The following is a 27,278-nucleotide window of genomic DNA, read 5'->3' on the forward strand; positions in this document are numbered from 1 at the left end:
AATAATACTAATGATTATCTACAAAATTCCTCTCTCCGCTATTTTAACTTATTGAAGTTAAAGCAGAGAGAGAAGTTGGATACGATGGTTTAATGATTCACACAATAACACCTGCAGTAATCCCATCTTGAAATTTTAACAAGTATCTCCACTCGATTAGTAAATATCAGGTCACAACATCCAGTACACTTGAGGACAAGGTGCTAACCCACTTATTAACCACTTTATTACACCATTATTAACCTGTTTATTAACCAGCTTATCAACTGCTTATTAACCTGTTATTAACTGATTTATTAGCCCAGTTAATCAGTTTATCTTCCCACTTACTAACCCAGTAACCTTACTGGCTCATTGAAAATATGTCTACGAGTGTAGTGGTAAATATTCTTACCTGAACTTTCCCAATCAGAAAATATACCCGAATACAATTCACTCACACTGACCAGCTCTCCCTCTAATTGTTTTTACACATTACTAAGATTACCCGCCCATCCATCCAGCGCCCCCCCCCCAAACCTGGTCCAGACTTAGCCTAAGGACCAATACTGACGTCTCTGCCATTGAGTCACCATCAATCTTTGGGTTTGCACAGAGATATTTTTCTACAATTTGAGCACAATGCACTCCGCCAGTTTACACAGCTTTCTACATAAAGCAGTGACGCACTTGTACAGTGAAAGTAACTCTGACACTCGGTGCAGCATCCTCAACACCACCCCTCCCTGGAGATCATTTTCCATTTTTCTCATTCAGATGCTGTATCTATTCTTAGTGCGAGGATGATGCGGAGTGAATGCGCTGCTCGCGTCAATGCGTGAGGACGTCTCTACCCCCACCCCGGGTTTTCAACTGGACTCGCTACTTGTTTGGGTTTTTTAATCTTAACACCGGAATTCTCTGCCTCTTACTCCCCCTTTTAGTTGATTTCTATTCCAATTCCCTCCTTTTGCCGGGTATATTTGCGCCGATTGTTCGCCGGTAAGTTACAGAATTGTTGGTTTATTGAGAGTGGATGTCTTCCTTCAGTTTTCACCTTCAATGTGCGTAGGAACCTCGACAAGATGTTCAACCCCTTTCTGACATAAATAGCAAAGGTTTGAATAATTAATATTGCAAATTGTGCTGCCTCTGAATCTGGCGGTGGACGGAAGGTTAGTGAATGTTTGATAACTCCGAGCTACATTTGGGGGAAAGTGGGTTAAATTAATTTTGTGCATTACTCCGAGATTAACATTTCTCAATCAAGAGAGATTAGATTCAGGTTTTGGAAAATTCGCTGTCCAGCAAAATATTTCAAATGCTGGAATTAAACAAGATTTCCTGAACAGTAACCGGGACTGGGAGGGCGGAACTACTCCCAGTTATTTAATTTTCTCATTTTAATTTCCTTTGGTTTTGGAAAGAATGCGATTTTTGATTAGAATCGATGTGTCGGCGATGCTCTCTGCAGGCTCAAATACTGGAATTCGGTTCGATATGTGCGGGGGAAGGTTGAGGATGGAGGGATTAAAGCCGATTCAGTTTAGCATTTATAGAGAGCTCTGAATTAATATAATAACCCATAAATGTCATCAAACTCGCCCTGTCGCTCATGGGCACAGTCTGTCTGTCTGAAGATATTAAAGGGGCGATTCAGCTCCGGATTAGATTCGCTCTGGGAATTCTGACGATGCTCGGATCCTGGTTTATTGACAATCCATCGGTCCAAGTTTCCAGTTGGCGCCGGGTAACAGAGCGGACGCACCAGATTGCACCACAGATGCGCTCAACGCTCCCTCAGTGACAGCCAGAACTTCCAATTTTAATTTTTTTTTAAGGTTTTTTATTAACGCTGTGATTTCCGCAGTTACAACATTTCTCACTTTGCAATAATCGGTCGGCAATCCGGGCTGTCTGATTTTGTTCCATATCCGCCACTTTACCAACTGAGATTTAACGGGTTTCAGGCCGTCTCACCCCGGTACCCATCTCCCGGGCGGGAGGCTGCCTCTGCTCCCGGGTACCGGCATCTCCCGGGCGGGAGGCTGCCTCCGCTCCCGGGTACCGGCATCTCCCGGGCGGGAGGCTGCCTCCGCTCCCGGGTACCGGCATCTCCCGGGCGGGAGGCTGCCTCCGCTCCCGGGTACCGGCATCCCGGGCGGGAGGCTGCCTCCGCTCCCGGGTACCGGCATCTCCCGGGCGGGAGGCTGCCTCTGCTCCCGGGTACCCATCTCCCGGGCGGGAGGCTGCCTCTGCTCCCGGGTACCGGCATCTCCCGGGCGGGAGGCTGCCTCCGCTCCCGGGTACCGGCATCTCCCGGGCGGGAGGCTGCCTCTGCTCCCGGGTACCCATCTCCCGGGCGGGAGGCTGCCTCCGCTCCCGGGTACCGGCATCTCCCGGGCGGGAGGCTGCCTCCGCCCCCGGGTACCGGCATCTCCCGGGCGGGAGGCTGCCTCCGCCCCCGAGTACCGGCATCTCCCGGGCGGGAGGCTGCCTCCGCCCCCGGGTACCGGCATCTCCCGGGCGGGAGGCTGCCTCTGCTCCGCCCCCTCACCCTATTTGCTGCATTTCCTGTCAATCGGAAATGTGGTGTGGAGATGCCGGAGTTGGACTGGGGTGGACAAATGTAAGAAGTCACACAACAACAGGTTATAGTCCAACAGTTTTATTTGAAATCACAAGCTTTCGGAGCACTGCTCCTTCGTCAGGTGACCGGGACTGACGAAGGAGCAGTGCTCCGAAAGCTTGTGATTTCAAATAAAACTGTTGGACTATAACCTGGTGTTGTGTGACTTCTTACATTAATCAGAAATGTGGCACTTTATCAGTGACCAATCACTGCTGGAGGTGGGCAAGACATTGTTTCGAACCTCCAAACTGTGTAAAAATGACTAGTCACAGTGCCCTGTAGCCCAAGGGTCACGGAGCCCTGTACCCTGTTATAAACTGCACCATCAGCTCAGGGAGGGCAGAGGTCACCCTGGAGGTCATGTCAAACAGAGTCTTATTTTTAAATATACCTATATAAGTTATAGTATCTGCCATGGCTCAGTGGGTAACACTCTCGCCTCGGAGTAAGAATTTATTTTACTCATTCGTGGGATGTGGGCATCGCTGGCAAGGCCAGCATTTATTGCCCATCCCTAATTGCCCTTGAGAAGGTGGTGGTGAGCCGCCTTCTTGAACCGCTGCAGTCCACGTGGTGAAGGTACTCCCATAGAGCTGTTAGGGAGGGAGTTCTAGGATTTTGACCCAATGACGATGAAGGAACGGCGATATATTTCCAAGTCAGGATGGTGTGTGACATGGAGGGTGATGTGCCTTCAATAACCACAAAACTAGAAGTTATAGACTTTAACAAATTGGCTTTTAATCACTAAGATCAGAGCTAACATCTCAACACACCGACTGGCTCACTGGAATGAGTCATACAGATCCTGGGATCTTTAAGTAAGAGAAGTCAGGGGCGGAGCCAAGAACCAAGACCTGGAACCTTCCAGGTTAGTCAGGAAAGAGGAAGTGAAACTATACACCGTGTGGGGGAGGGTAATATACATGAGTGCAAAACGAATACAGGTAAGACAAACAGATTTCATTACATTCACCCCTTCTTTAGATTTAGTCCATCGGGGTGATGTTTCTTAAATGTTGGTATAAGTGAGTCTGTCAGGAGGTTTTGCGGTTCTCAGTGATCAGCGCAAAGCCGGTTGGGGTGCCTCTAGGGGAGTGGATTCTGGTTCCTCCGCTGTCCAGGCCTCCGCAGTGTCTTCCAGGTTATCTGCAGTGTCCTCCAGGTTAAAGTTGGGTATTGATACCTCTGGGCGTCCTGTCTCTTTTTGGTGTAGGTCTTCCTCGGGTAGTCTCTCATCGTTCTCTCCGCTCCCCGAGGGAGCGAGGTCTTTTATGGAAACAGTGTCCTCTCGCCCGTCAGAGTATTCGATATAGGCGTACTGAGGGTTTGCATGGAGGAGCTGTACCTTTTCCACAAGGGGGTCCATTTTATGGCCTCTCACGTGCTTCCGCAATAGTACTGTCCCCGGAGACGTCAGCCACGCGGGTAGAGATATGCCCGAGGTGGATTTCCGTGGGAAAACGAACATCTTTTCGTGAGGGGTAGCGTTAGTGGCTGTACATAACAGAGACCTTATGGAGTGGAGCACGTCTGGGAGGACTTCCTGCCAGCGGGAGGTCGGAAGGCCTTTTGACTTTAAGGCTAACGTGACAGCCTTCCAAACAGTAGCATTCTCCCTTTCCACTTGCCCATTACCCCGGGGGTTGTAGCTAGTGGTTCTGCTAGTGGCTATCCCCTTTGAGAGCAAGAACTGGCGCAGTTCGTCACTCATAAATGACGTCCCCCTATCGCTGTGTATGTAGTTCGGCATGCCAAACATGCAGAATAGATTACAGAGACACTTGATGACCGTGGCACTGGTCATGTCTGGGCAGGGAATGGCGAAGGGGAAACGGGAATATTCATCGATGATATTGAGGAAGTATATGTTAAGTCTGTGTGTTCTAGTTATTGTTAATAAGAATCACTGCACACAGACCACAAGAATAAATTCAACAGGTCTTTACTAGTCGAAAGTCAGGCTGAACTGCCCAATAAATCATTACACAGCACTTATATACCGGTGTGGTCACCACCGGTATTACAGTATACAGCAGCCAAGATAAAGTAGTGCATCTCTTAAAATAGTTCTCTTAAAGGTGGAACGGTTACATACACCACAGTATACGTTACGGTCGGCAGAGGGAAGGGGTCCCTTGAAGTCCAGACTTAGGCGCTCGAATGGCCGTGTGGCTTTGATAAGGTGTGCATGGTCAGGCCTGTAGAAACGAGGCTTGCATTCCGCACAGATGCGGCAGGCTCTGGTCATTGCCCTGACCTCCTCGATGGAGTGGGGCAGATTGCGGGACTTTATAAAATGGTATAGTCGGGTGACCCCTGGGTGACAGAGGTCGTTGTGGAGACCCTGTAATTTGTCCGTATGAATGCTGGCACACATTCCCCATGATAGGGCGTCTGGGGGTTCATTAAGGGCTCCCAGCCTGTACATAATATCATAGTCGAACGTGGATAGTTCAATCCTCCACCTGAGTATTTTGTCATTCTTGATTTTCCCCCTTTGTTATTAAGCATGAAAGCCACCGACCGCTGGTCGGTGAGCAGGGTGAAACGTTTGCCGGCTAGGTAGTGTCTCCAGTGCCACACTGCCTCCACTATAGCCTGTGCCTCCTTCTCGACAGCAGAGTGCCTGATTTCAGGTCCCTGAAGGGTTCGGGAGAAGAAGGCCACAGGTCTCCCAGCCTGATTGAGGGTCGCAGCTAAGGCAAAGTCTGACGCATCGCTTTCGACTTGAAAGGGAATGCTTTCGTCCACTGCACACAGTGCAGCCCTTTCAATGTCCTGTTTGATACTGGTGAAAACCTCCCGAGCTTCAGCTGATAGTGGGAAGGACGTCGATTTAATGAGGGGTCGGGCCTTATCAGAGTAATTGGGCACCCATTGGGCATGATACAAAAAAAATCCCAGGCACCTTTTTTAAAGCTTTGGGATTGTGTGGCAGGGGCAGTTGCTTTAGGGGGCGTAATCGGTCAGGGTCCGGTCCAATTACCCCATCTTCCACCACACAGCCGAGGATACAGAGACGGGTTGTGTTGAAGACACATTTGTCTTCGTTGTAGGTTAGATTGAGCTTTAGGGCAGTTTTTAAAAATCTCGCAAGATTTAGATCGTGGTCTTGCTGGTTGTGCCCGCAGATAGTGACATTGTCCAGATAGGGGTAGGTAGCTTGTAGTTTATTCTCGTCAACCATGCGGTCCATCTCACGTTGGAAGACCGAGACCCCATTTGTTACCCTGAAGGGCACTCTGAGAAAATGGTAGAGGCGTCCGTTTGCCTCAAAGGCGGTGTATGGGCGGTCCTCTGTTCTAATGGGGAGCTGGTGATACGCGGATTTGAGGTCGATAGTCAAGAAGACTCGGTATTGCGCAATCTGGTTGACCATTTCTGATATGCGGGGTAAAGGGTAGGCATCCAGCTGGGTATAAATATTAACAGTCTGGCTGTAGTCAATTACCATCCATTTCTTTTCGCTATTTTTAACTATGACTACTTGGGCACGCCACGGACTGGTACTGCATTCAATAATGCCTTCCCGCAGGAGTCTGTCCACTTCCGCCTTGATAAAGTGTCTGTCTTCCAGACTGTACCGTCTACTTTTGGTCGCTATGGGCCTACAGTTCGGAGCGAGATTAGCGAATAAAGAGGGCGGGCTGATTTTTAAGGTTGATAGGCCACAGACTGTGAGTGCTAGCGTGACACTTTCGTGGCGGCAGTGGAAGTCCAGGCCCAAGATTACATTAACACAGAGTTCTGGCATCACGAGGAGTTTAAAATCCTTGTAGTCCGTGCCTTTTACAGTCAGTGTTACCACACAGTAGCCCAAAATGTCCGAAGTGTGGGGCTTAGCAGCCATAGCAATTCTGCTCCGTGTAGGGGTTACCGTTAATGAGTGCTGCCGTACCAGGCTAGGGTGGATAAAAATCTCGGTACTCCCACAGTCAATTAAACATTTTGTTAAATTCCCGTTTACCTGTATGTCCATCATGGATTTTGTCAACGGGTGTGGCCTGGATTGATCCACCGTGATCGAAGCCACTGTTGGGCCCTGGGCGACCGTTGAGTCAGGAAAAGATGGCGGATCCCAAGATGGCGGCCCGCACGGCATGCACGAGGCAGTGACGGAGTTGGAAATCGGATTCCCCCTGCAGACTTTGCTAAAATGCCCCTTTTTCTTACATTTGAAGCATGTAGCATCCTTCGCTGGGCATCGTTGTCTGGGGTGCTTGGCCTGGCCACAGAAGTAGCATTTCGGGCCTCGAGACATTGCCGCTGTAGTAGGATTCCTGGGTGAACTTCTGTGTGGGGACTCTGGCGGTGTAGAGCTGGTCTGAGACCTGGATGGGGAAGATGGCTGATTCCAAGATGGCGGCCCGCTCGGCGCGCACGAGGCGGTGAGGGCTGCATGGCCGGAAGAATAAGAGTCAGAGTTTTTCTGGGCCACGTCCAGCGATCGCGCAGTGGCCACTGCCTTTTTTAAGTCCAGGACCTCCTTCTCCAGCAGTCTCTGCCGGATATAATTCGATTTGAGGCCCGTGATGAAGGAATCGTGGACCAATTCATCAGAGTACACGTTGGCCGTCACGGCCTTGCAGTTACAGTCCTGGACCAAGTCCTTTAGGCCCTGTAAGAAATCGTCCATTGATTCCTCAGGTCGCTGCCTGCGTGTAGCCAGCAGATGTCTGGCGTACACTTCGTTTAATGGCCTCTGGTATTGGGCCTTCAGGATAGTGATGGCCTCCGTGTAAGAGGTGGCGTCCCGGATGAACGAATAAATCCGATGACTAACGCGAGTAGTCAGTAGACTCAGTTTATCTACCTCGCCAGCGGATGAGGCCCTCGCGAAGAGTTCGAAGCATTTGAGCCAGTGTCCAAATTGATTTGATACTTCAGCAGAATGTGGATCCAAGCCCAGACGCTCTGGTTTTAGGAGTCGATCCATCCTAGTATTCTTTAGTGATTAAAATTGACGTGCCTTCAATAACCACAAAACTAGAAGTTATAGGCCTAGAAATTGAGTTTGCCTCCGCCAGGGCTGTAGCGCCCGAAATTTAGCGCCAGCGTTAATTGCCGCTGCGCCCGCCAAAAATTCAGCTGCGCCGCGCCCAGATGGCTGCGGGCGCTAATGGAGGGTGTCAGCGCCTCGCAATGGGCGCTGAATGCAGGATTGCGGCGCTAATCCCCCGCTGCGGCACCCGATGCGGTGCGGCAGGCTGGGGTACTGCAGGCCTCCTCCTTCTGTTAAGGAGGAGCTGCCTGCAGCCGACCGCTGGCCGGTGGAATCGCATGAAAAATGAGCCCGGCACCTCGGAGAAGTGCCGGGCTCGAGGCCCACACACATCTGTGCCGCGGGGGGGTGGTGGAGGAGTCCGGGGAGGGAGGTGTGGGCAGGCGGCCGCCGGGAAAGCGGCCGGCCGCCGCGCCACCTTAATGCGCCGGCGCTAAGTCCAGCAAGAAACTTTTGAAAAATCGTTGGTTGCGGCTGCCACGGGCGAGGCGGCCGCAACTGAATTTCGGCATCCGGCCGCGTTACCACGGCAACCGGGACGCTGCGCACACCGATGACGTCATCGGTGCCAGCGCAGCGCTACCGGCTAACGCCGATGGTAGGGCCCAAATCAATTTCCGAAGCGGCTATAATTCCGGCGCAAGGCCCTCTAGCGCCTCTAATTGGGCGCTAACCCCACTCAATTTCTAGGCCATAGACTTTAACAAGTTGGCTTTTAATCACTAAGATCAGAGCTAACATCTCAACACACCGACTGGCTCACAGGAATGAGTCATGCAGATCCTGGGATCTTTAATAAGAGAAGTCAGGGGCGGAGCCAAGAACCAAGACCTGGAACCTTCCAGGTTAGTCAGGAAAGAGGAAGTGAAACTATACACCGTGTGGGGGAGGGTAATATAGATGAGTGCAAAATGAATACAGGCAAGACAAACAGATTTCATTACATTGGGGAACTTGGAGGTGGTGGTGTTCCCATATGACTGCTGCCCTTGTCCTCCTAGGTGGAAGAGGTCGCAGGTTTGGGTGGTGCTGATGAAGAAGCCTTGGTGAGTTGCTGCAGTGCATCTTGTAGATGGTGCACACTGTAGCCACGGTACATCGGTGGTGGAGGGAGTGAATGTTTATGGTGATGGATGGGGTGCCAATCAAATGGGCCTTTTTGTCCTGGATGGTGTCGAGCTTCTTGAGTGTTGTTGGAGCTGCACTCATCCAGGCAAGTGGGGAGTATTCCATCACACTCCTGATTGTGTTTTGTAGATGGTGGAAAGGCTTTAGGGAGTCAGGAGGTGAGACACTCGCCACAGGACACCTAGCATCTAACCTGCTCTTGTAGCCACAGTATTTATGTGGCTGGTCCAGTTAAGTTTCTGGTCAATGGTGACCCTCCAGGATGTTGGAGGTGGAGGATTCAGCAATGGTAATGCCATTGAATGCCAAGGGGCAGTAGTTAGACTCTCTTTGATTGGAGATAGTCGTTGCCTGGTACTTATGTGGCGTGAGGATTACTTGCCACTTATCAGCCCAAGCTTGAATGCCATCCAGGACTTGCTGCATGCGGGCATGGACTGCTTCATTATCTGAGGAGTTGCGAATGGCACTGAACACTGTGCAGTCATCAGTGAACATCCTCACTTCTGACCTTATGTTGGAGGGAAGGTCATTGATGAAGCAGCTGAAGATGGTTGGACCTAGGACACTGCTCTGAGGAACTCCTGCAGCAATGTCCTGGGGCTGAGTTGATCCGGTTCCAACAACCACAACCATCTTCCTTTGTATTAGGTATGGCCCCAGCCAGTGGAGAGTTTTCCCCCTGATTCACATTGGCTCCAATTTTAGTAGGGTTTCTTGATGCCACACTTGGTCAAATGCTGCCTTGATATCCAGGGCAGTCACTCTCACCTCCCCTCTGGAATTCAGCTCTTTTCTCCATGTTTAGACCAAGGCTGGAATGAGGTCTGGAGCTGAATGGCCCTGGTGAAACCCAAACTGAGCATCAGTGAGCAGGTTATTGGTGAGTAAGAGCCGCTTGATAGCACTATCAACGACACCTTCTACCACTTTACTGATGATTGAGAGTAGACTGATGGGGTGGTAACTGGCTGGATTGGATTTGTCCTGCTTTTTGTGAACAGGACATACCTGTGCAATTTTCCACTTTGTCGGGTAGATACCATCGTTGAAGCTGTACTGCTTGGCTAGAGGCACGGCTAGTTCTGGACCACAAATCTTCAGTACTAGAAACATAGAAACATAGAAGATAGGAGCAGGAGTAGGCCATTCGGCCCTTCGAGCCTGCTCCGCCATTCAATGAGATCATGGCTGATCATCCAAATTCAGTACCCTGTCCCTGCCTTCTCCCCATATTCCTTGATCCCTTTAGCCTTAAGAAATATATCCAACTCTTTTTTGAATATATTTAATGAACTGGCCTCCACCGCCCTCTGTGGCAGAGAATTCCACAGGTTCACCACTCTCTGGGTGAAGAAATTCCTCCTCATTTCAGTCCTAAATGGCTTACCCCTTATCCTTAGACTATGACCCCTGGTTCTGGACTCCCCGGCCATCATAAACATCCTTCCTGCATCTAGTCTGTCCAGGCCTGACAGAATTTTATAAGTTCCGATGAGATCCCCTCTCAATCTTCTAAACTCCGGTGAGTATAAGCCCAATCGACACAATCTCTCCTCATACGTCATTCCTGCCATCCCAGGTATCAGCCTGGTGAATCTTCGCTGCACTCCTTCCATGGCAAGAATGTCCTTCCTCAGGTAAGGCGACCAAAACTGCACACAGTACTCAAGGTGCGGTCTCACCAAGGCCCTGTACAACTGTAGCAAGACATCCTTGTTCCTGTACTCGAACCCTCTTGCTACGAAGGCCAACATATCATTTGCCTTCTTAACCACCTGCTGCACCTGCATGCTTACCTTCAGCGACTGGTGCACAAGAACACCCAGGTCTCTTTGCACTTCCCCTTCTCCCAATCTATTACTACAGCCGGGATGTTGTCGGGGCCCACAGCCTTTGCTGTTTCCAGTGCGTCTGCCGTTTCTTGATATTACCTGGAGTGAATCGAATTGGCTGAAAACTGGCTTCTCTGATGGTGGGGACCTCAGGAGGAGGACGATATGGATCATCCACTTGCAACTTTTGACTGAAAGTGATTGCAAATGCTTCAGCCTTGTCTTTTGCACTTGCATGCTGGGCTCTATTCGGTCACCTCTTAACCTTCTCTGTTCCAAGGAGAACAGTCCGAACCTCTCCTCATAACTGAAGCCCCTGATCCCTGGTAACATCCTCTGTACCCTTTCTAAGGCCTTTACATCTTTAAAGTGTGGTGCCCAACATTGTCCACAATACTCCAGCTGAGGCCTAACCAGTGATTTATAAAGTTCGAGCCTGATCTCTTTGTTTTATATTCTATTCCTCTATTTATAAACCCAAGTAACCCATAGACTTTTTTAACCACCTGGTCAACTTGATAAAGGTGCACAAAATCATCATAGGTCTGGACAGAGTAGATAGAGAGAAACTGTTCCCATTGGTGGAAGGGTCGAGAACCAGAGGACACAGATTTAAGGTGATTGGCAACAGAACCAAAGGTGACATGAGGAAAAACTTTTTTATGCAGCGAGTGGTTAGGATCTGGAATGCACTGCCTGAGAGGGTGATGGAGGCAGACTCAGTCATGCCTTTCAAAAGGGAATTGGATAAGTACCTGAATGAAAACTATTTGCAGGGCTACGGGGAAAGGGCTGAAGTGCTCTTGCAGAGAGCTGGCACGGGCTCGACGGCCCGAATGGCCTCCTTCTGTGCTGTAACCATTCTATGATTCTATAACTTGCCCTGTCAATAACAGATATAACAGATACCTGGGAGTGAGTTACAGGCTGGAATCTAATCGAGGGGTTGGGGGGTTTATATATAGAATAACAGATACCCGGGAGTGAGTTACAGGCTGGAATCTAATCGAGGGGTTTGGGGGGTTTATATATAGAATAACAGATACCCGGGAGTGAGTTACAGGCTGGAATCTAATCGAGGGGTTTGGGGGGTTTATATATAGAATACCAGATACCCGGGAGTGAGTTACAGGCTGGAATCTAATCGAGGGGTTCCGGGGGTTTATATATAGAATACCAGATACCCGGGAGTGAGTTACAGGCTGGAATCTAATCGAGGGGTTCGGGGGGTTTATATATAGAATAACAGATACCTGGGAGTGAGTTACAGGCTGGAATCTAATGGAGGGGTTCGGGGGGTTTATATATAGAATAACAGATACCCGGGAGTGAGTTACAGGCTGGAATCTAATCGAGGGGTTTGGGGGTTTATATATAGAATAACGGAATAACTTTTACCTTTGATATTTAGGTTGTCACAGTCTCCCCTTTTCTGCTGATAACCGTGAGTTAATTCTGTTGTTGGGCTCTCTGTGCTCCTGGTAAAATCCGCCCCCATAACATCAGTTTCAGTAATTAAACATTAGCCTCGGGGTATGAGTTCTCAATTATGCCGTGTAGTTACAATTCAAACAGAAAAAATAGCATAGCAACACAGGTAATGCTAAATCATCCCAGTTCAAGATGAAAAACTGCTGAAATGGGAAGAACAGTTAAGAGCTTTCCCTGAAGATCAGCAACAACAACAACAACTTGCATTTATATAGCGCCTTTAACACAGTAAAACATCCCAAGGCACTTCACAGGAGCGTTATCAGACAACATTTGACACCGAGCCACATACAGTGATATTAGGACAGAAACAAGGTTGGTTTTAAGGAGCATCTTAAAGGAGAAAAGAGAGGCAGAGAGGTTTAGGGAGGGAATTCCAGAGCTTAGGGCCTAGGCAGCGGAAGGCATGGCCACCAATGGTGGAGCGATGGAAATCGGGGATGCTCAAGAGGCCAGAGTTGGAGGAGTGCAGAGATCTCGAAGGGTTGTAGGGCTGAAGGAGGTTACAGAGATCGGGAGGTGGGTGAGGAGGCCATGGAGGAATTCGAAAACATGGATGAGAATTTTAAATATGGTGCGTTGCCGGACTGGGAGCTAATGTAGGTCAGTAAGCATAGGGGTGATGGGTGAACGGGATTGGTGCAAGTTAGGACACGTGCAGCTGAGTCAGGAACCTGGAATAATTTTTTTGCTTCTTTAGCCCAGAAAGAAAGTGTCAATTATAGAATTTGTGCCAGTGTCTTGACTCATCAGCTAACTCAAGGAATGCGGCTATAATATTCCTGGTCCAAATAGTTCACTATTACATTATGTCGCCACCTCAGTAATTAGAGAATGAGCTGGACAAAGTGTGTCAGTGGGTAGAACAATGATCGATGGAATTCAATGGAGAAAAATGCTGCATATCGGAAGAAATAATGGGTAAAGCCTACTCGATAAATGTTGTTAGAAGAGGTAAGGTTGAGGTTGAAAGAGTCCATGGGGTTTTCGTACATTTAACAATCACCATGTCCAATTAATGCAACGCAGCAATCAACTGACAAGTAGAAGGTTGAATTCTATAGCCAGAAATATAGAACACAAATCCGAGGAAGTCATGATCCAATTCAATCAGACCACACCTTGAGTACTATGTCCAGTGTGGTCATGAGATACAAGAGAAATATTCAAGCACTCTAGGCAGGTCAGTGAGCCACGAGACTGACTCCAAGTGCAAGATATCTTGTGTTATGAGAAATGAGTGGAGGGACTGGGGCTATTCAGCCTTGACGGGAAGTGTAGTGTCCGTGTGTAGATAAAGACACTGAAGACAGGAGTTGGTTCATAGGTATTTACTAAGCAAGTCTGGGAGGGGGGGGGGGTTTCTAAAGGATATACACAATACACAGGCTTATATAGCCCAAGTGGCAATTACCAGCATTACGCACACATGGGGCTCTTAAAGGCACATACACCACAATTGCTCTTAAAGGCACATACACCACAATTCCTCCCCTTCTAGCTAACTAGTACATCATATTTTAAGTAATTATTAATTACATGTTATATGCAAAATAATATACATTGCTGTATTAATTAATTATAAGTTAGTCTCTCAGGAGGCTTCCTGACTCGGTCCGGATAACGCCTCGGAGGTGTAGTAGTTTTTGGTGGTGTAGTAGGTTCTTCTGGCAAGGCTGATTCAGCTTGAAGGCCAGTGTCGGGTTCATCGGGCTCCAGTATCACCGGATCGGAGGTAGATATGGGTATCTCTACTTCATCGTTAGATGTATAGAGTGGTGGTGTAGGTTGTCCCTTTTCGGATGACTTGATGATTTGGTCAGCATGGCGCCTTATTATGCTGTCTCCGATGTCCATGGTATACATCAGTGGTCCTAATCGTGTGCAGATAGTTCCAGGCTGCCATTTCTCGGTACGGTAGTCCCGGGCCAAAACCGGTTGGCCTATCTGGAAGGCCCTAGTTGGCCTTTCATTCATGCCCTGAAACTGCCGGTTCTCCACGTCCCTTCGGATGTTGGGCTTGACCAAATCCAGCCGGCATCTTAGGTTTCTATTGTAGAACATCATGGCGGGAGTTTGGTTAGTAACCATATGCGTTGCATTCCTATATGCAAATAAGAAGTTATCCACCTTGTGCTGAAGTTTTATGTCTTCATTACCCATGGCCTTGATGGCCTTCTTGAAGGTCTGGACAAACCTTTCAGCCAATCCATTGGTGGCGGGATGGTATGGGGCGGACGTGTAGTGCTTTACCCCATTGTTCTTTAAGAACTTTCTGAATTCTTCGGACATAAATTGCGGCCCATTATCAGAACATATCTGCTCCGGCAGCCCATTCCTGGCAAATATGGTCCTTAATACTGTGATGGTTTTTTCCGTGGTGGTGGAGGACATCTTTATTACCTCCGGCCACTTGGAGTGTGCATCAACTGCGATTAAGAACATTGAGTCCATAAATGGACCAGCAAAGTCGATGTGCCCCTTTGCCAGGGAGATGAGGGCCACTCCCATGGATGTAGAGGGGCCTGTGGCGGAGCATTTTGGACCTTCTGGCATCCTAGGCAGCTCTTGGTCATGTCTTCGATGTCTCCATCGATACCTGGCCACCATACAAATGCCCTAGCTAGGTTCTTCATTTTCACTCCACCCAGATGCCCCTCGTGAAGCTCCTTTAGCACTTTATCCTGGAGTTTGGGTGGAATCACCACTCTGGATCCACACATCAAGGTTCCTCGGCACACTGACAGCTGTTCTCTTCTTTGCGAGAATGCTGGCAACAGTGGTTCGCCATGTGCTGGCCATCCCTTCACTGTTAAATCGTAGACCCGTGAGAGAGTAGGGTCATTTCTTGTCTCCCTTTCAGTGGCAGAATTTGTCACCGGTAGACATTCCACTATGGTAGAGTGGAATATCTCTACTGGGTCTACTGTAGGTGCCTCTTCTATCGTTGGCAACGGTAGGCGTGATAAACCGTCAGCATTCCCATGCTGTTTTGACCCTTTGTATTCAATGTTGTATTGGTGTGCCCCTAGAAAAAGGGACCACCTCTGTAGTCTTTGTGCCGTCATAATGGGGACACCTTTTTTAGGGTTGAATATGGAGATGAGGGGTTGATGGTCAGTCAGCAAGGTAAATTTTTGTCCGTGTAGGTAATGGTTGAATTTCTTCACTCCCCATACCAGGCTGAGTGCTTCCCTGTCTATCTGGGCATAGTTACGCTCAGCTGAGTTCAATGAGCGTGACGCAAAAGCTATCGGCCGTTCCGAGCCATCAGGGAATCTATGGGACAATACCGCTCCTATGCCGTAAGGGGATGCATCGCACGCCAGTCTGATTGGTAGTGATGGGTTGTAATGAGCCAAAATTTTCTCGGATGTGATTAAGTCTTTACATTTATGGAAGGCACGTTTACAGTCTTCGTTCCATTTCCAAATCACTCCTGTCTGTAGAAGATCATTAAGAGGGTGTAGAATAGTTGATAAGTTCGGTAAAAATTTATGATAATTTATTAATCCCAGGAATGACCTTAATTGTGAAACATTTTCAGGTGCTGGGGCTTTTATAACTGCTTCAATTTTTTCAGGTGACTTATGCAACCCTTCCTTATTAATTATGTGGCCACAATATGATATCTGATTTTGGAAAAATTCGCACTTGGGGCGATTTGCTCGTAGGCCCCGTTCTTTCAGCCTAGTGAGCACCTGCTCCAAATTGGCAAGGTGCTCGTTGTCGTTTTCTCCTGTTATAAGGATGTCGTCTAGGTAGCATTGAGTCCCCGGAATCCCTTGCAGGACTTGCTCCATAGCTCTTTGCCAGATAGCTGGAGCTGATGCTATTCCAAAAACCAGTCGATTGTACTGGTACAGGCCTTTGTGTGTGTTTATTGTGAGATACTTTTTAGAGGTCTCCTCAACCTCCATCTGTAGATATGCCTGTGCCAAGTCAATTTTGGTGAAACGTTTCCCTCCGGATAGTGAGGCGAAAATATCTTCTATCCTCGGAAGAGGATACTGTACCGTGTGAAGGACCGGGTTTACAGTCACCTTAAAGTCCCCACAGATGCGAATTTTTTTCTGTTCCTCAGAGTTATTTTTCAATTTTTTTCATGACTGGAACGATGGGTGTTGCCCATTCGCTCCAATCTATTTTGGATAATACACCTGCCTTTTCCAAATTCTTCAGCTCTGCCTCGACTGCCGGACGTATTGCGTATGGCACCGGTCTTGCCTTAAAAAATTTTGGAATTGCTGTATCTTCCACTTTTATTGAGGCGGTGATGCCTTTCAAGGTTCCTAGTTTCTCTTGAAACACTTCTTTGGCGTTGGCCAAGATGTCTTTTAATCGTTCAGGTATGATGTCATCATTGTTTTTTTCCTTACTGGTCACCGTCAGTGCCTGAATGGAGTGCCAGTCTAAACGTATCTTCCTTATCCATTCACGTCCCAACAACTGTGGACCACCATCTTGTAGAATGTATAAATACAACTTTTGTATTTCTTTGCTGTTGTATACCACAGGCACCCTTATTTTTCCTTTGGGGTAGACTTTCTGCCCCGTATATGTTTTTAAGATAATGGATGTGTCTTTTAGAGGTATATGCGAAAATAGCCTCTCGTAATCTCGTCGATTTATTACGGTTAGAGCTGATCCTGTATCTAGCTCCATTTTAACTGGGGACCCTGCTATTGTGAGGGTAACCCAAATGGTTTGGTAATCCTCTTTGGCAAGTACATTATGTAATTTGAGACAGCTTAGTCTCTTGTTTCCGGAGTCGCTATCGCCATTCTGGTCTTCGGAGCTATTGTCCGTCATCATTTGTACCTTCCTGTACTTTTCTTTATTGATTTTTTGTTTTCTGTCAGTGGATTTATTTTGTCCAGATTGGCATACCCGTGCAATGTGTCCAATCTTACCACATTGCCTGCATGCTTTGCCCTTGAACCAGCAGTCCCTCTGGTTATGGGTGGATCTGCCGCAGCGATAACATCTTCCGAACTCCTGTGTCATTTTATGGGTGCCGAAGTCCTGTGTCTCTTGTTGTATCTCTGCAGCTCCTTTTGCTGCTGCTTCGTATGATACAGCCATACTGAAAGCTTTGTCCAATGTTAAATCTTTTTCAGAAAGCAGTCTTTTTTGTGTTCCTTCACTTAAGAGACCGCAAACAAATTTGTCTCGAAGATAATCCGATAGTCCTGCTCCGAATTGGCAGTACTTTGATAGCTTTCTTAATTCGGTTAGGTAATCAGCGTTACTTTCATTCTTGTGTTGATTTCTCTTGAAGAACTTGAATCGTTCCGCGATCAGCAGCGGTGTTGGGTTTAAATGCTCCTGCAGAGTATCAACAATTTCTTTAAAAGTCTTGTCCTTTGGTTTGGCTGGAGTGATTAAATTTCGTAACAGCCCGTATGTCTTCGCGCCCATTAAGTTCAGAAGTACTGAAGCTTTTTTTTCATCTGTTATTCCATTTGCAGTGCAATAAACCTCTACTCTTTCCACGTATGTGGTCCAATCTTCTATTTCGCCATCACAAGCCTCAATATTACCAGATTTAGGCATTTCAGAAAAGATATGGCGCTTCCCGCGCTTTCCCGCCGCTGCTACCGATAACAACGCTGTTTTACTGTGGTTTCCGTTTATTCACTGTTGGAGACTCGTTCCCGACGGAGGTCTAAACGCTGACCTGCTTGCCGCGCCTGCCGTCTCTCGAGTGCACCCTCCCAGTCCGTTATTGCTTGCCTCCAATTTCGCTGCCTGTCTCAGCTGTAGAGCCCGCCGCTGGAGCTCCAGCCTGACGCCCAGGAAGGATTAGCGCAGTACCTGTCACCAGCTTGGCCAGCTGGTGAAACCACAGTTTCTCTTACTTCCTTGAGTCTTCTGGACGCTGGAGGAATCGATGTCCTTGAGGTGCTGCCAAATTGCAGGTAAGTCCATTTCCACTTCGCCGCCACTGTAGTGCCCGTGTGTAGATAAAGACACTGAAGACAGGAGTTGGTTCATAGGTATTTACTAAGCAAGTCTGGTGGGGGGGGGGGCGGTTTCTAAAGGATATACACAATACACAGGCTTATGTAGCCCAAGTGGCAATTACCGGCATTACGCACACCTGGGGCTCTTAAAGGCACATACACCACAATTGCTCTTAAAGGCACATACACCACAGGAAGCATCTGTGAGGTGGTCTTTTCAATGTATAGAAAATGTTAAACAATATAGAAAATGTTAATCTTAAAAGGTTGATACCACAGGCAGTGAGAGATGGCAGAAATATTAAATAATTACTTTGCCTCAGTATTTACCAGGGAGATAGAACAGGTGGACATGACATTGGATCACGAGATTAGTATTGAAATAACTGCGTTTAAAATAAAAAGAGGAGATACAGTAGATAAACTAATCAAACTCAAAGAGGAAAAAAAAACCTGGTCTGGATGGATTACATCGCGCATTTTAAAAGAACCTAGGGAAGAGATAGTAGAGGCATTACTGTAATGATCAGTAACATGTCATTCTAGAATGGTACACTAGGTGGAGCTGTATGTTTAGTAGTGGGGCTACCCACAAGGCAGTAGTCAAGATGGATGCCTGTACACTAGTCCACATGGCTGAATAAATGACTAGCTCAAGCTAGCTGTTCATAATGAAAACGTCTATTTATTTATGAACATAACATGGTACCAGGATTGGTAATATCTGCTGAATATTGTGAAACGCGACATGGAGAATTTGAAGCCACTGGAGGGTTTGAAACTCACAGGGAATGTCGACTGCAATTGGCGGACTTTCAAACAACAATTCGAACTCTATATTGCTGCCATCGGGTTCAGTACGATGCCAGACACAAGGAAAATAGTGTTACTGCTCATGGTTGCAGGCCCGTAGGCGATAGAGGTATTTAATACGTTTGTATTTGATCAAGAGGAGGACAGAGAAAAAATGGACGATGTGCTAAAGAAGTTTGATACACATTGTTCTCCCAAAAAGAACGAGACCTATGAGAGGTACGTGTTCCGTTCACGGACACAGCAGCAAAATGAGACTTTTGATAGCTTTGTGACTAATCTGAAACTGAAAGCACAGGCATGTAATTTCTCTGAGCTGAAATCATCCATGATTCGTGACCAGATTGTGTTTGGTATTCACGATAAAGTCAGGGAACGTTAGTTGAGAGAAACCGAACTAACATTGGAGGATGCTGTGAAAATATGCCATGCCAGTGAGCTAGCTCAACAGCATGCAAAGACTTTCAGTGAAATTAATAATAATGCGATTGTAATGAGTGACTGTGCTGCTGTCGGCGCTGTGTCCTACAAGGGGAAGAAACGGGCAGAACAGAAATGCAAAGCAATCGGAGGATGGAACTTTTAATTGTAAATGCTGTGGTTACCAGCACCAGTCAAGACAATACCCTGCATTTGGGAAAATGTGCACAAAATGTAATGGAAAGAATCACTTTGCCAAACAATGCTTTTCAAAAGTAAAAACAAAAAGGGCAACAAGTCAATGTGATTGAGGACACTGATTTAAGTGAGACATTTTTTGTAGGAATGGTGTCATGTGACAATATAGAAAAGGATACAGAAAATGTGCAGCCCTCAGGAATGGACAATGCTGAACATAAAGTTAATGCAGTAAAAGAGGACAAATGGATGATGCCACTGCAGGTAAATGGAGCATTAGTTACATTGAAACTAGACACTGGGGCAAAAGCAAACTTAATCAGTATGAGTGACATTAAAAATATGAAAGAAAAGCCCAATATACAGAAAAAGTCAGTACTACTGAAGAACTATAATGGACAGAAAATAGATAGCTTAGGTGTATGCTGACTCAAAGTGACAGTCAAAGACAAAGTGCATCATCTCATGTTTTCTGTTGTGGCTGAAGGACTTGATTCACTACTAGGTGACAAAGCTTGTGAGGACTTAGAACTGGTCAAGAGAGTCTACCGTATAAACTGTGCCATAAGCAGACCAGATGACTCAGTGGATTCTGTAGTGAGTAATTTCCAGGATGTGTTCAAAGGATTTGGAGTTCTACCATTTACTTACAAGATCCAGCTAAAGGAGGATGCTCAGCCAGTGGTACATGCTCCATGGAGAGTTCCAGCACCCCTGCGTGACTGGCTCAAGAAAGAACTGGACAGAACAACCGCACTAGGAGTCATCAGGAAAGTCAAAGAGCCAACAGACTGGGTAAACTTCATGGTATGTGTAAAGAAAAACAACAATGATCTAAGAGTATGCATGGATCCAAAGGACTTAAATGCAAACATAAAATGTGAACACTACCAGATTCCCAAGCAAGAAGAAATCACCAGTGAAATGTCAGGTGCCAGATACTTCACAAAGCTCAATGCCTCACAAGGATTTTGGCAACTAAAACTGGATGAGGAGAGCACCAAATACTGTACCTTCAATACACCATTTGGCAGGTATTGTTTCCTCCAGAATGCCTTTCAGGATAATATCTGCATCTGAAATCTTTCATAGAGCGATGGAACACATAATTGAAGGTCTGGAAGGAGTTTGGGTCTATGTTGATGACATCATCATCTGGGGCTCCACACTGAAAGAACACAATGAGAGACTGACTAAAGTGCTACAGAGCATACGCCGGAATGGACTGAAGCTCAACAAAGCCAAGTGTCAGTTTGGCATCCAGGAAGTCACTTTCCTAGGAGATAATCTATCTGGTAAAGGAATAGAGCCAGATATGGAAAAAGTAAACACCATACTCAAAATGCCCCGACCCACTGACAAAAAAGGAGTGCTACGCATCATGGGGATGATAAACTTCATTGGAAAGTTCATTCCTAACTTGTCAGCCAAGACAGCCTGTCTGCGAGACCTGCTACATAAAACAAATGAGTTTGCATGGACAGAAAGACATGAACAAGAGTGGATGAACCTCAAAACAGTGCTGAAAACCACCCCTGTACTTGTCTTCTTTGACCCAACAAAGAGAATCAAAGTGTCAACGGATGCATCAAAAGATGGCCTAGGCACGGTCTTGCTACTAGCAGAGGGTGAAGATGGAAGCCTGTTGCCTATGCCTCCAGGTCTATGACTGATACTGAGTGTCGATACGCCCAGATTGAAAAGGAATGTCTAGGCTTGGTAGTTGGACTAGAAAAGTTCCATGGCTACATATATGGACTTCCCACCTTCACAGTTGAGACAGACCACTGCCCACTGGTTGCCATCATAAAAAAAAATCTGAATGAGATGTCTCCAAGGATTCAATGACTCCTGATGAAGCTGCAAAGATATGACTTTGAACTGATCTACACACCAGGCAAATACATAGTGTTAGCAGATGCACTATCCCGAGCACCCACAATGAGTCATGTGAGCTCTACTGAGGAAGACGTGGATGTTCATGTGAGTATGGTCACTGCTGCGCTGCCCGTGTCAGACACAAAATCAAAGCAAATAGCAGAAGAAACAGTAAAAGATACAGGCCTAGAAATTCATTGTAGCCACTTTTGGGGCGGTAAAGTCGGGCGGCCGCTAAAGTTTGCGCCCGCCGCCAAATCGAGGCCACTTCTCCGATGTTCATTAGCTTTGCCCTAAGAGTTTGCTGGAGCGCTAAAACTGGCGCTGCATGCCTCTCTTTAGGCGCTAAGCCGGCGGGCCGGGGCGCTAAACCGGAAGTTGGACGCAGGGCAGGTGCGGCGAGCTGCTGATTGACGGCAGACACTCTGGCTCCGGTGAGCTCTTAAAGGGGGAGGGTGGATTTGTTTTTCTGAAAGGCCGACACTGGTGTATTTGTGGTTTTGGGGAGGGTTTCTCTCCATCAGTTTGTGTTCCCGGCACACCAGTCCTCCTCCTCCTGCCAGCCAGCCATACCATTTCTAGTACAGGAGGGCCCTTTAATTTGCGCTCCCCGCGGCTCGCATCGGCTGTGTACCATTCCACTTCACAGTCGTTAGGGCCGCCCGGCGCACAATGGGCCGGCGCGAGTGAAGTTCCGGTTCGGGGCGCACAAAGGGCGTTGCACGACGAAATGACGTCATGATCTGCGCGCGCAGCAGGGCGCGCGCTAAGACTTTGCGCCGGCGCTAAATGTGTACTGAAGTTGGGGTGAGGCGCAGATCGTGCTGCACCCGGGCGCTAAGCGCCTAGCGCTCGAGATCTACTCCTCCTAAGGCGCTAACGGCTGGCGCGCCCAACTGAATTTCTAGGCCACAGTGTTACAAACAGTAAGAGAGAACATTCATCATGGTTGGCCAGAAGGTTCCTGTCCAAAGCACTATCACATAAGGTCAGAGTTGAGTGTCGCAAGTGGACTATTACTAAAACAGAACAGAATAGTCATTCCACAGGCTCTACATCAAGACATGCTCAAAAGGGTTCATGAGGGACACCTCGGAATTGAAAAATGCAAAAGGAGAGCAAGAGACACTGTTTATTGGCCTAGCATAAATAAGGACATTGAGAACATGATAGGCATATGTGAGACATGTCAGAAACACCAAAACAAACAAGCAAAGGAACCAATGATAGTAGCTGACTTACCAATAGCACCATGGCAAAAGGTTGGTATGGACCTCTTTCATTTGAATGGTAAAGACTATCTAATAGTGATTGACTACTATTCTAACTATCCTGAGATGGCGCTGCTCTCAAGCACATCAGCAAGCAGTGTCATAATGCATGTTAAATCCATCTTCGCCAGATATGGAATTCCCAGGATTGCCGTTAGCGACAATGGTCCGTGCTTCAACTGTAAGGAGTGGCAACAGTTTGCAGCCCATTATGACTTTCAACACATCACATCCAGTCCTCTCTATGCTCAGTCGAATGGTAAGGCAGAGAAAGGTGTTCAAGTTCTCAAACAGCTACTACAGAAAGCCAGTCTGATCCTTATCTCGCCCTGCTGAGCTACTGAGCCACCCCTTTAGACTGTGGTTCTTCACCTGCTGAGCTCCTAATGGGTCACAAGTTGCGTACCACGCTACCCTGCTGTGCAAAAGAAAAGCAGAGTAAGGAACTGAGACAGAGACTTCAACTGTTAAAGCTGAAACAGAAATCGCACATGACAAGTCATCCAAAACTCTGAAACCATTGACAAGGGATGATGTTGTCAGGATTGAGGATCCAGATGCATGGAACAGGAAAGCTACAGTTCTTGAGGAAGTAGGACCAAGGTCATACACTGTTAGAACTGAGGAAGGACAGATTCTCAGGAGGAACCGCCGTTCCCTCCTGAAAACACAAGAAACCATCCAAGAGCAAATCGATGACAATGCCGCAACTGAATCTTGTCACTCACCACCAGAACAATCTAACACAAACACACATACAGGCTCTCATGAAAACACATCAGACCTACCTGTGCTGAGAAGATCCACACGTGAAGTAAAAAAGCCTGATGGACTTAATCTTTGAGCACAAAGAAAACTATAATAAAAGAATGAAAAGCTTAGAGTTCATAAAGTAAAGCTTTAAAAATGTGTTGACTGTTGTGAAGATGTTTATGTCGTTATGATTGATTGACATTGATTTTGTTTAACCTCTAAGGAAGGGGGATGTAATGATCAGTAACATGTCATTCTAGAATGGTACACTAGGTGGAGCTGTATGTTTAGTAGTGGGGCTACCCACAAGGCAGTAGTCAAGATGGATGCCTGTACACTAGTCCACAAGACTGAATAAATGACTAGCTCAAGCTAGCTGTTCATAATGAAACCGTCTATTTATTTATGAACATAACAATTACTACACATATTTGATATATAGATACATAGAAGATAGGAGTAGGCCATTCGGCCCCTCAAGCCTGTTCTGCCATTTAATGAGATCATGGCTGATCATCCAAATTCAGGACCCTGTCCCTGCTTGCTCCCCATTTCCCTTGATCCCTTTAGCCTTAAGAAATATATCCAACTCCTTCTTGAATATATTTAATGAATTGGCCTCAACTGCCTTCTGTGGTAGAGAATTCCACAGGTTCACCACTCTCTGGGTAAAGAACTTCCTCCTCATCTCAGCCCTAAATGGCTTACCCCTTATCCTTAGACTGTGACCCCTGGTTCTGGACTCCCCCGCCATTGGGAACATCCTTCCTGCTTCTAGTCTGCCTAGTCCTGTTAGAATTTTATAAGTTTCAATGAGATCCTCTCTCATTCATCTAAACTCTAGCGAATATAAGTCTAATCGACTCAATCTCTCCTCATACGTCATTCCTGCCATCCCAGGTATCAGTCTGGTGAATCTTCACTGCACTCTCTCCATGGCAAGAACATCCTTCCTCAGAAAAGGTGACCAAAACTGCACACAATACTCAAGGTGTGGTCTCACCAAGGCCCTGTACAACTGCAGCAAGACATCCTTGCTCTTGTACTCCAATCCTCTCACTATGAAGGCCAACATACCATTTGCCTTCTTAACCGCCTGCTGCACCTGCATGCTTACCTTCAGCGACTGGTGCACAAGGAAACCCAGGTCTCATTGCACTTCTCCTTTTCCCAATCTATTGCCGTTCAGATAATAATCTGTCTTCCTGTTTTTGCCACCGAAGTGGATAACCTCGCATTTATCCACATTGGGCAGATGCATGGCAAATGCAGTATAATCACCCAACCTGTCCAAATCATACTGGAGCTTCTCTGCATCCTCCTCACAGCACACACGCCCACCCAGCTTTGTGTCGTCTGCAAACTTGGAGATATTACATCTAGTTCCCTCGTCTAGATCATTTATATATATATTGTGAATAGCTGGGGTCCTAGCACCGATCCCTGCGGTACCCCACTAGTCACTGCCTGCCACTCAGAAAAGGACCCATTTATTCCAACTCTTTGCTTACTGTCTGCCAACCAGTTCTCTATCCAAGATAGTACCTTACCCCCAATCCCGTGTGCTTTAACTTTGCATGCTAATCTCTTATGTGGGACCTTATCAAAAGCCTTCTGAAAGTCCAAATACACCATATCCACTGGTTCTCCCTTATCTATTCTACCAGTTACATCCTCAAAAAATTCCAGTAGATTAGTCAAGCATGATTTACCTTTTGTAAATCCATGTTGACTTTGTCCGATCTTCTGTGTTTTCCAAGTGCTCTGCTGTTACATCTTTTATAATGGACTCTAGCATGTTCCCCACTACCGATGTCAGACTTACCGGTCTATAATTCCCCATTTTCTCTACCACCTTTTTTAAATAGTGGGGTTACATTAGCTATCCCCCAATCCATGGGAACTGTTCCAGAGTCTATAGAATTTTGGCAGATGACCAGCAATGCATCTACTATTTCTAGAGCCACTTCCTTAAGTACCCTAGGATGTAGATTATCAGGCCCAGGGGATTTATCGGCCTTCAATCCCGTCAATTTCCCTAACACCATTTCCCTACAAATGCTGATTTCATTCAATTCCTCCCTCTCATTAGAGCCTATGTTCCCCGAAAAATTCTCTGGGAGCTTATTTGTGTCCTCCTTTATGAAGACAGAACCAAAGTATGTATTTAATTGGTCTGCCATTTCTTTGTTCCCCATTATAAATTCCCCTGATTCTGACTGCAAGGGTCCTACGCTTGACTTCATCAATCTTTTTCTCTTCACATATCTATAGAAGCTTTTACAGTCATTAGAAAAAGATGTAGCACCAGAGGATTGGTGGATAGCTAACATAATACCTATATTTAAGAAGGGAGATGGAATATGTCCAGAGAACTATAGACCAGTCAGCTTAACATTGGTGGTAGTAAAAATAATGGATTTCCTACTAAAGGAGAAAATAGAAGAACATCTAGGAGCCAAAAATATAATAATGAATAGCCAGCATGGATTTCAAAAGGGAAAGTCTTGCTTGACCAACCACATTAAATTTTTTGAAGAAGTAACAGAGAGAATAGACAAGGGTAATGCAGTAGATGTAATGTATTTAGATTTTCAAAAGGCCTTCGATAAGGTACCCCATAATAGACTAATGAATAAGGTCAGAGAATGCGGAGTCAGGGGACAAGTAGCAGAATGGATAGCTAGCTGGTTTCAAGACAGAAAGCAGAGAGTAGGGGTAAAGGGTAGCTATTCACAGTGGCAGAAGTTGGGTAGTGGTGTTCCACAAGGATCAGTGCTGGGACCACTGTTGTTCACAATTTATATTAACGATTTAGACTTTGGATTCAAAAACGCAATTTCTAAATTTGCAGATGACACCAAATTGGGGGGGAGGTGGATAGTTAATACTGAGGAGGACTGCAACAAGTTACAGGAGAACATTAATAAACTTGCAGAATGGACATAGAATTGACAAATGAAGTTCAACACATAAATGTGAGGTATTACATTTTGGTAGGAATAATAGGGAGGTCACATCACTTGGAGGATGCAAGTCTGGGTGGAGTAGAGGAACAAAGAGATCTCGAAGTACAAATACACAAATCATTAAAAGTAGCGACATAGGTTAGCAAGGCCATAAAAAAAAAGCAAACCAAGCACTAGGGTTTATTTCTAGAGGGATAGAATTGAAAAGTAGGGAAGTTATGCTAAACTTGTATCGAACCTTGGTTAGACCACACTTGGAGTACTGCGTACAGTTCTGGTCACCATATTATAAAAAGGATATAGAGGCACTGGAAAGGGTGCAGAGAAGATTTACAAGGAGGATACCAGAAATGCGAGGGTATACATATCAGGAAAGGATGAACAGGCTGGGTCTCTTTTCTCTTGAAAAAAGAAGGCTGAGGGGTGACCTAATAGAGGTCTTTAAAATTATGAAAGACTTTGATAGAGTGGATACAGAGAGAATGTTTCCACTTGTGGGGAAGAGCATAACTAGAGGCCATCAATTTACGATAGTTACCAAGAATTAGGAAGAATTAAGAAGAAACTTATTTTCCCAGAGAGTGGTGAGAATGTGGAACTCGCTACCACAGGGAGTGGTTGAAGCAAATAGTATAGATGGATTTAAGGGGAGGCTAGATAAGCATATGAGGGAGAAAAGAATAGAGGGTTATGCTGATAGATTTAGATGAGGAAAGACGGGAGGAGGCTCGAGTGGAGCATAAACACCGGCATGGACTGGTTGGGCCGAATGGCCTGTTTCTGTGCCGTACATCCTATGTAATCCTATGTAATGTAATCTTATGTAATCCTATGTAATGTTAAATTAAATTGCTAGAATAGGATAAAGGACCACAGATTCAAACTAGTAAAAGGCAAATTTAGGACTGGAATCAGGAGGTTCTTGACACAAGAGCGTTCA

General features: G+C 46.5%; 1 protein-coding gene across 1 annotated transcript in view; it reads left to right on the plus strand.

The window, feature by feature from the left end:
- The first annotated feature begins 742 nt into the window (after positions 1-742).
- slc6a17 (solute carrier family 6 member 17) overlaps positions 743-27,278 on the plus strand; it is a 126,647-nt gene continuing 100,111 nt past the window's right edge. The window contains exon 1 of the mRNA XM_086010957.1: positions 743-981. The gene's annotated coding sequence lies outside the window, so the exon portion shown is untranslated. The remainder of the gene's footprint in view (positions 982-27,278) is intronic.

Source organism: Somniosus microcephalus, chromosome 18 (genome assembly GCF_052327205.1).
Source record: "Somniosus microcephalus isolate GS21.2 chromosome 18, FLI_Smic_1.0, whole genome shotgun sequence".
NCBI lineage: Eukaryota > Metazoa > Chordata > Chondrichthyes > Squaliformes > Somniosidae > Somniosus > Somniosus microcephalus.